Source organism: Taudactylus pleione, unplaced genomic scaffold (assembly GCF_031769625.1).
Source record: "Taudactylus pleione unplaced genomic scaffold, aTauple2 ptg000854l, whole genome shotgun sequence".
Lineage (NCBI taxonomy): Eukaryota > Metazoa > Chordata > Amphibia > Anura > Myobatrachidae > Taudactylus > Taudactylus pleione.
In genome coordinates, this window is record NW_028285256.1 from 955815 (window position 1) to 965524 (window position 9710).

The 9710-nt window shown below is 40.9% G+C and overlaps 1 protein-coding gene across 3 annotated transcripts in view; it reads right to left on the minus strand.

The window, feature by feature from the left end:
• SLC43A1 (solute carrier family 43 member 1) overlaps window positions 1-6534 on the minus strand; it is a 90798-nt gene extending 84264 nt beyond the window's left edge. For all 3 annotated transcript variants that reach the window (XM_088458815.1, XM_088458814.1, XM_088458813.1), the window contains exon 1: window positions 6426-6534. The gene's annotated coding sequence lies outside the window, so the exon portion shown is untranslated. The remainder of the gene's footprint in view (window positions 1-6425) is intronic.
• Window positions 6535-9710: the final 3176 nt, after the last annotated feature.

The following is a 9710-nucleotide window of genomic DNA, read 5'->3' on the forward strand; positions in this document are numbered from 1 at the left end:
ATCTGACACGGTCACATCTGATGCGACCATACCAGACAAATGGTTCAGGGTTTGTAAAGACAGGAGAATATTGGTATTTTAAATGTTATTCCTGTCAATTAGCAAGATAGTAAAGTTTTTAATTAAGCAGAATATTCCTGGCTAAGGTGTGAAAGCCTTGTGCACATTACAGAATGTCTGAGAAATAAAAAGTGAGTTTTAAACCACATGGAAAATTATTTTCAAGTTTTAGTTTTGTTGGGGATTAATCAAATTGAGAGCTGTCCACTTCCTCCAAACCGGCATACATATTATACGATCCTACTATACGTGTTACAGATTTTCATTATATCAAAAAGCACTATATCATTATATATTAGATCTTACATTTAATAAGTTCGCCCTTGTTACCCTACCAAATCTAGAAGCATTTAATAAAGAGAAGTGTTGCTTGGCTATGTTAATCCTTTCAATGGTAAGTGTGTATATATATATATATGTTAACTTTCTGACTACAGAGGGTACAGTTTGTGCCAGCATCTACATTTGTGTAACAAAGTTTAGGGTTCTATTGACCTAATAATGTGTGCCAGTGTGTACATTTGTGTAACATGGAGTCCTATTGCCTCAATAATATTGTGTTCCAGCATGCAAATTTGTGTAACAGAGCTTAAAGTCCTATTGACCTAATCCAATAGGTTGTGGAAGTGATTAAGCTGTGTATGTGATATAATTGGGCTGGACGGCGATTACCTAAGTCAGAGGTTCCCAAACGCGGTCCTCAAGGCACCCAAAAGGTCCAAGTTTTAGAGCTATCCATGGTTGAGCACAGGTGGTTAAATCAAATTGACTGAGATACTAATTAATTGAGGTCAACTATGGTCAAGCATGGATAGCCTTAAAACCTGGATTGTTAGGGTGCCTTGAGGACAGAGTTTGGGAACCTCTTACTTAGGTGATAAATGAGTGCAAGATCGAGTACCGAGACAGTGTGTAACCTTTACAGTAACCACCAAGTCACAGATGCGATGAGTGACGACCAATGACACCAGCACTTTAACCACCTACATGACAGTTGCATGGGAACAGACTGTAGTAAGGCAGGCTTTCGCTGATAGTCACATCCCATGCGGCTGTACCGTCCGTATCCATTCCCCCAGCATCGCTACTGAAAACGCACCCCAGAATTCTGTGCAAACAGCACTCTGGGGCACATGCACCTGTACTAAAAGTGCAAGAACAGTTCACCTGCTGAGCACTAATACGCTGATCTCTGCATGATGGGGATGGAGTAAGGGGAAGTGCCATGGAGGTATTTTTTTTTTGCTAGTGGGGGATAGGGGGATGACAGATACCCACAAAATGTTTTATTGGCTGCTGGAGGATCTATTGACACTAAAATGTGGGAGGTAAGTTTACAATGGAGGCCCTATGGGTAAGGGGAGCTGTGAGAGACACCCTTGGCATAATTTTTATTTAAAAATAAATTAAAAATCAGTCCAGTAAAGTGATTAAGGAATATAATCATTGAATTTGTGTACAGTTTGCATCTCCCGTATACAAATATTCCGAGATAGATTTATTTTTTTTGGCATGACTGAGATAGTGATACCTTTGCTTTATGATGGTTCAATGAACACATACTTTGTTTAAGGCACAAAATTATAGTACAAATTTACCTTCAGGCTGTGTGTATAAGGTGTATATAAAACATAAATGCATTCTGTGTTTAGAATTATGTCCCATCCCCAATATATTTCATTATGGTATGCAAATATTCCAAAATACCGTATGAACTTTCCAGTGGGACTATCTACAGTCAGGTACATAAATATTGGGACATTGACAGAATTTTCATATTTTGGCCTCTATTCACCACCACAATGGCTTTGAAATGAAACAAACAAGATGTGCTTTAACTGCAGACTTTCAGATTTAATTTGAGGGTAATTACATCCAAATCAGGTGAACGGTGTAGGAATTACAGCGGTTTCTATATGTGCCTCCCACTTTTTAAGGGGCCAAAAGTAATGGGACAAAGTAAACAATCCTAAATCTAACTTTCACTTTTTAATACTTTGTTGCAAATTCTTTGCAGGCAATTACAGCCTGAAGTCTGGAACGCATAGACATCACCAGACGCTGGGTTTCATCCCTGGTGATGCTCTGCCAGGCCTCTACTGCAAATGTCTTCAGTTCCTGCTTGTTCTTGGGGCATTTTCCCTTCAGTTTTGTCTTCATCAAGTGAAATGAATGCTCAATCGGATTCAGGTCAGGGGATTGACTTGGCCATTGCATAACATTCCACTTTTTAGCCTTAAAAAACTCTTTGGTTGCTTTTGCAGTATGCTTCGGGTCATTGTCCATCTGCACTATGAAGCGCCGTCCAATGAGTTCTGAAGCATTTGACTGAATATGAGCATATAATATTGCCCGAAACACTTCAGAATTCATTCTGCTGCTTTTGTCAGCAGTCACATCATCAATAAATACAAGGGAACCAGTTCCATTGGCAGCCATACATACCCACGCCATGACACTACCACCACCATGCTTCACTGATGAGGTGGTATGTTTTGGATCATGAGCAGTTCCTTCACTTCTCCATACTCTTCTCTTCCCATCACTCTGGTACAAGTTGATCTTTGTCTCATCTGTCCAAAGGATGTTGTTCCAGAACTGTAATGGCTTTTTTAGATGTTGTTTGGCAAACTCTAATCTGGTCTTCCTGTTTTGTGGCTCACCAATGGTTTACATCTTGTGGTGAACCCTCTATATTCACTCTTGTGAAGTCTTCTCTTGATTGTTGACTTTGACACATATACACCTACCTCCTGGAGAGTGTTCTTGATTTGGCCAACTGTTGTGAAGGGGTTTTTCTTCACCAGGGAAATAATTCTTCTGTCATTCACCACAGTTGTTTTTCCGTGGTCTTCCGGGTCTTTTGGTGCGTTCTTTCTTTTTAAGAATGTTCCAAACAGTTGAGTTGGCCACACCTAATGTTTTTGCTATCTCTCTGATTGGTTTGTTTTGATTTTTCAGCCTAATGATGGCTTGCTTCACTAATAGTGACAGCTCTTTGGATCTCATATTGAGAGTTGACAGCAACTGATTCCAAATGTCACACCTAGAATCAACTCCAGACCTTTTACCTACTTAATTGATAATGAAATAACGAGGGAATAGCCCACACCTGTCCATGAAATAGCTTTTGAGTTGATGGTCCCTTAAAAAGTGGGAGGCACATATAGAAACCGCTGTAATTCCTACACCGTTCACCTGATTTGGATGTAATTACCCTCAAATTAAATCTGAAAGTCTGCAGTTAAAGCACATCTTGTTTGTTTAATTTCAAAGCCATTGTGGTGGTGAATAGAGGTCAAAATATGAAAATTCTGTGAAAGTTCCAATATTTATGCACCTGACTGTATATCTCCGTTAGACTGTCTCTGACGCAGAGCGAGGAGCTTTATGCAATTTTTTTGTTATACACTTTGTAACAGTTTTGTGAATTTTTCAAACTCTGTATAGAATAGTTTATTCAGTGATATGTAAACAGGAACAAAACTAGCTTAATGAAAGCATTTGATCTCTCAGATATCAATTTACTCAGTACAACACGCCCTTAGGAATAAAAAGACCTAGCTTTATATGAAATAAGAGGATTTAAACATGTAAAATATATTAAATAAAGTTTGAAAACACCAGATACGTGGTTGTGACTATGTAAAATGGCTGTAAAAGAACTAGACGTGTGTGAAACGTCGCTGCTGTTTATATTTTTGTTATCATGTGGAGTTCTTATCTATTATTTAGATAACAATTCTGTTTTAACAAGGCAAAAAAGAAAACCGTATTGAGAGTTATTTACTAACATGGCACCTACCAAAACGTACTCAGCACCATAGCAACAGCACCATTAACAAAGTTTAACTAGACAAATGATTGTGTCTATACTTTAATGTAAATGTGCATCTAAATGCAATAATAAGTAGCTCTAATTAACACTATATTGATGTAAACAGTTTATCGACTCAGGGCCTGATTCCGAGATGTACGCTAATGCAATTGGAACTACATTCTCTCACAGATCGCAGTAGCTAAATATGCTAATGCCTTCCAAAGCATAGCAGAGCATGATAACGCCCACTGCTACCTTCTCATATTCATCCGATGATGTGCATTAGTGTAAACATCGGTAACATCGACACACATCAGGCAGTCACGCAGCATGGAAGTCAAGTCTGACCTGCATGAAACACTGCGGCTCTCCTGCCACGCAGAGAGCTCTCATGCTGCGAAGGAGATCACAATGGCTAATTTATACACGCCAATGGAACTGCGTTTAAACTAGCAGACACGTCTGAGTTTTTCTAACCACTCCCCCGTTGCCATCCCCAAATGCTGACTACCTGTCACTCACTTTGAGTGGTGCCTCTTTGCGGGCATATTCGCATTGTAATCGATGCACTGCGCAGTTTTTGCAATAGCAAACAATCGCTCCATCTGCAAAATTATCGCCATTGTGTAAATCTCAAAACAGGCCTCAGTCCAGGTCAGTGACCTATACAAGAACCTATTAGATCTACAGCTGCATTCTTTTGAGAACTATTAAATGGTTTCCATATGGAACAATGATAATCAAACTAGATGTACAGTAGTCCCAACTCTACTACATAAACATTGTATTAGCGCCACTAACTTGGTATTTATGCAGACCCAGGGACAGACGCAGAAGTGAGCGTACACTTGTTTGTAGAGTGTACTTTGTGTGTGTTTTCGAACTGCAGATGCTTCGGAACTGGGCGCAAGTTGTACACGCGTCAATTGCATCTACCAAAGAGGCGCGACAACAGTTTGTAGATGCACATATCTTTTGCGCCAAGAATAAGTTAATGAAAGTGCACCCGGATGATGACGAGTAGCAGATCAAGCCTACGTCCAACTGTCCACAAGGTGCCTACAACTCTGCAATAGGTGAATATACACATGCAAGAGTCCATACATCAGATTTCCACCCAACTAAGCATCAGGCTCCCAAGTAGCACTACTTTTCACTACTGCAATCTTTTCTTTAAGGTAAAGCTGATACATACAAAAGGCGATTGCAACATAGCCCTAAATAACTTTAGGACTTCCAGCCTGGGATGTGAACCACGCTACTAACTCATAAATAACCACAGCTGACCTATTTCCTCGATTGATGGTATAATGCTGACTTTTTATCATTTAGATTACAGCACTGCTTTGATCATTGTGGACTACATTATGTATTATACACATAACAAGTAAAAGGTCAAAGCCAAGTTGAACTTCACAAGAGCTCCTAATCATTTCCAAATGTGTGTGTGTATATGTATATATATATATATATATATATATATATATATATATATTAATGTTTCAATAGCTTGTTAAAAGCAAGCGCATCAGGGTCTTTATGACAGACAAAAACAGCTTGCAATAAGTTAGATAAACGGGGACATGCAACATTAAATGCTGTAACGGGTATAGGAAACAGACATTCTTTAATGTTACAAAAAAAAAAAAAGATTTAACGTAGATGGAATCAACTTAGATTTTAGGTTTAGAGGGCACTTAAAAGTTATTTGGCAAGAACACATGCTGGGAGAATATGTGCTATACGGACAGTGAATGAATATACACCTTTCAAGCACATGCAGAACTAGATGGAAATAATTGACGAGTTTTCAGAACTCTTAACGCAAGGCCAGTATGGCTAGCAGTGTAACAGATGGAAAGGGTTGCACTATCCCCATGTGGCTGTAACTATATACTTAACTCCCACACATTCCAACCATGAGTATATCACACACCCACTGCTTTCCCCCATCAAAGAGACAGGTTCTGCCAAAAAATGTACTACAGAACAAAGGGTGAACACACGTATGTACACGTATATATAGAATCACAACTATGTACACATGCAGACACATTTAACTTCTGCAATTTCAACAATATACTTATTTTTAAACATCATAATTTGGATTAATAAGTCTAATAAACTTAAACAACCACAATTCTACACACATCTGTGATTTATACATTGCAACAGATTAACTTAAAACATAACCACCATGCGTAAAACCTCTCATTAAAGTTGTATACAAACATATGCACAACAAGTGACACGTGTAACAGTGAAAATCATTACATCAGCTACATAAACAAAATAGAATTTACAAAGACACCTAAATATATTATGCAGCTCTAACTACAGTACATTGTCTTTCCGAGTTTTGTATGTATGGCACAAGGCTACATACTAACAAGCTATAAAGCTGTCAGTTGAACGCCACGTGTTACTGTAAGTCACATATGAGAAGAAAAGAAAAAACAAAAACACAGACATAACAAATACTAATAGACATTTCTGGTCAAACAAAAAATTAGGATCAGCAGAGATCGCACATTTGGGTACTTACCTTGATTTTACTATGCCAGATGTCTCCTTCAGACTGAGTGAGAGAAAGTAGAGGGTACAGACACAGGAAACAACTACACTACTTTATAAGGTATGGGACAGGGGGGTGGGAGAGTTAGGAAGGGAGGAGAGAGAAGTGCTGGTCAGAATACAGACTACTTACTATAACACGTGGAGAGGAGGAAGAGAAGTGCCTGGAGGAAAGAAACTCAAGGCATGCAAGAGACTTTTAGCGCTGAAAATGTGATTAGAGAGAAGGAAGGAAATGATAAGTAGCCAATAGCGTAGAAGGTAACGGCAGGGAGTATAACAGGGCGTTTCAAAATATTATTGAGAATCAAACAAGTAGAAAAAAAAAAACAACACATCGCAAGCAACCATAACAAACCTTTACTGATATTTATCAAAAGAATTTTAACATGAGGGAGGAAAATAACTGCTAACAGAGTACAATAGCTTAGAAGACAGTAGATACTTGTACTTAGGTTTATGAAATATTTATTTTCAATCGTCCAATTGCATTTCAGGTTTCAGTCACTGTAAAACTGAGTTAAGGCGGGTATCTACTAGCCGATTAAAGTGAGCGATTGAACAATAACGATATCGTTCAATCGCTCATTAATCATGCATGAAACAACCAGCGATGCGCGCTCCCGCTGGTCGTTTCTGACATCAATCATCGCCTGAACATGCTGGTCAATCTGCCGATAACGACAGATTGACCATGTTCAGGGATGAGGGAGGGTACATACACTGACAGATATATCGCTCAGTGTAGGCACTGCAGGGAAATGTTGTAATCGTACTGTCATTCCCCTATCTGCTAGTGGATATGCACCTTTAGTCTGCCCAGCTCTTGTGAATTGCCCGCATACTGGGGACTTTTAGTTTCTCAAACAGAGAAGAGGTGCAGATTGTGCAAGACTACTCTAATGGCATGTTATACAATTAGTGATTACATAATTCATTCAAAATTAGAAGATGGCAGTAACGCTAACCCAGCCACTCTCTTAGTATCCCACTGTCATCTGCACTCTGCTTCAGTGCTGCCGGCTTACAGATACTGTAGGAGAGTGCTGCCTGTGGGGCAAGGTGTGACCTCCCAGCTACCTAGGAATGGACTGCATGCTTCAGAGGACAGGACAACTACAAGTGACGTAATTTAGCTGTCACATTCAATTTACAGCCCATCCCAGTTGCTGTCATAGCTATAATTGGTTCAGATCACTCTCCTCTCTGCTTATGCTGTGGATTGAAATCCAAATGTAAGCAACAGTGGAAAGTTATTAGGAGAGGAACCCCTACATAAAGGGCCAAATATAGGAATTGTCCAAAAGTAAACACTTGGTTTAAAACAGCAAAAACTGAAAATATAGAGCAGAACACTTTAAATATCAAGGATAAAAGAATTACAATTTTCTTCAGCTGGGTATACATTTTCGTTAGGATTGCATCTAATACGCAGTGGTTACCACTTGAGGTCGGGGTGAAAAATCCATAGAGGCCACTCCATTGACCCCCTAGCATTCAGAACAGAGCTGCAGTGAACAGAGTAATCACAGATGCATCAATCCCACATCGCTCCTGTCTACACGCACAGACTAAAGTGGATATGGGGTCCCTGGAGCCAATAGGTTCCAGACCCCTATCAATTTACATTATTTTTATAGACATAAAATAGGAAAAAATGATAGTAAAAGCATATTTGTTGACAACATTGGGTAATGGGGCCTTGAACCCAAGGCCTTCCATCTATGCATACTATTCCATAAAAGCTACACAGTAAACAACGTATGTACAATAAACGAGAGGTTATAAAGAGCAAATGATCAAACATAAAAGAGAAGTGAGCCATGGAGTGTACAGTTAATTGTTTTTACACAGAACTGATATGGTTTATGCTAGAGTAACTAAACATAAGTTTGCAGCAAACAGTCTAGAGCAGAGGTTCCCAAACTCCGCCATTACAGTCATGTTAAGGCAGGGCTCGACAAATTTTTGTAAAATCTAGGAGCCATCTTAAAAGTTTAGGAGCCAGACCATCGTCCATTACCAAAATATATGAAAGCTTGTATAGACCACCACACATGCCCTTTCAGAGCCCCTCAACCTAGTAGTAAGCCCCCTGTAATAGTGCCCACCCAGTAGTAAGTCCCCTTTAATAGTGCCCCCATTGGGCACCTATTCGACGGGTAACCAATCCCCCCCACCCCCAGGCAAACCCACCCCTTCGCAGCCACACTGTACAGTTATTCCTTCCCCACCCCCCATTGACACATTACTGGGCAGCTACGGGGAGGGGGGAGCTACCCCACACCTCGAGCAAAATTATCCCAGAGAGAATCCCCCCCCCACACCTCCCCGTCGGCAGTGGCTATAGCCTGCATGGCTGCAATGCCACCTCACCCCCACCCCCTCCCGTCGGCGGTGGCCATACCTTGCACGGCCGCAATCCAGGGCCACGCATAGAAGCTCTTACCAGAACTCAGAGAAGTTTATTACACTGTAACTTGTGATAGAAGGGTGGGCTCCGGGATTGCTTTCACAGTGCTGTAATAATTACAGCACCGCTAAAGCAAACCCGGAGCCCACCCTTCTATCACAAGCTCTTACCGGAGCTCTGTGCAGCCAGCCAGACGGATGAGGGAGCAGGTGTCGCTGCAGGCGGAGGAGGCAGAGAGCCGGGACGGATGAGGAAGACAGTGAGCAGGTAACGCCGCAGGCGGAGGAGCCAGACAGCCGGGACTGAGGGTAAGTCAGTCAGCGCACGCATGAAATGGCCGCCCAGGAACCTCCGCTGGGGAACTGTTTCCAGGTATCCTCCCTCCCTGAAATCTGGTCGCCAGGCAACAAAATCTAGTCGCCATGGCGACCCGGCCCCTGGGATTTGTTGAGCCCTGTGTTATGGATATCCATGCTTGAGACCAGATGGTTAATTCAAATTGACTGAGGCACTAAGTCTCCTGTGCTCAAGCATAGATATCCTTAAAACCTGGCCTGTAATAGCGGAGTTTGGGAACCTCTGGTCTAAAGCACAGGTTCTCATACTTGGTCCTCAGGAACCCAAACAGTGCATGTTTTCCATGTCTCCTCACAGAATCACAAGTGAAATTATTAGCTCCACTTGTGGATCTTTTAAAATGTGTCAGTGAGTAATGACTACACCTGTGCTCCTGCTGGGTGACTTGGAAAACGTGACCTGTGTGGGGTCCTGAGGATGGAGTTTGAGAACCACTGGTCTAAAAAAAAAAAGAAAACATGATTTCAACTATAGTTCTCCTAATAG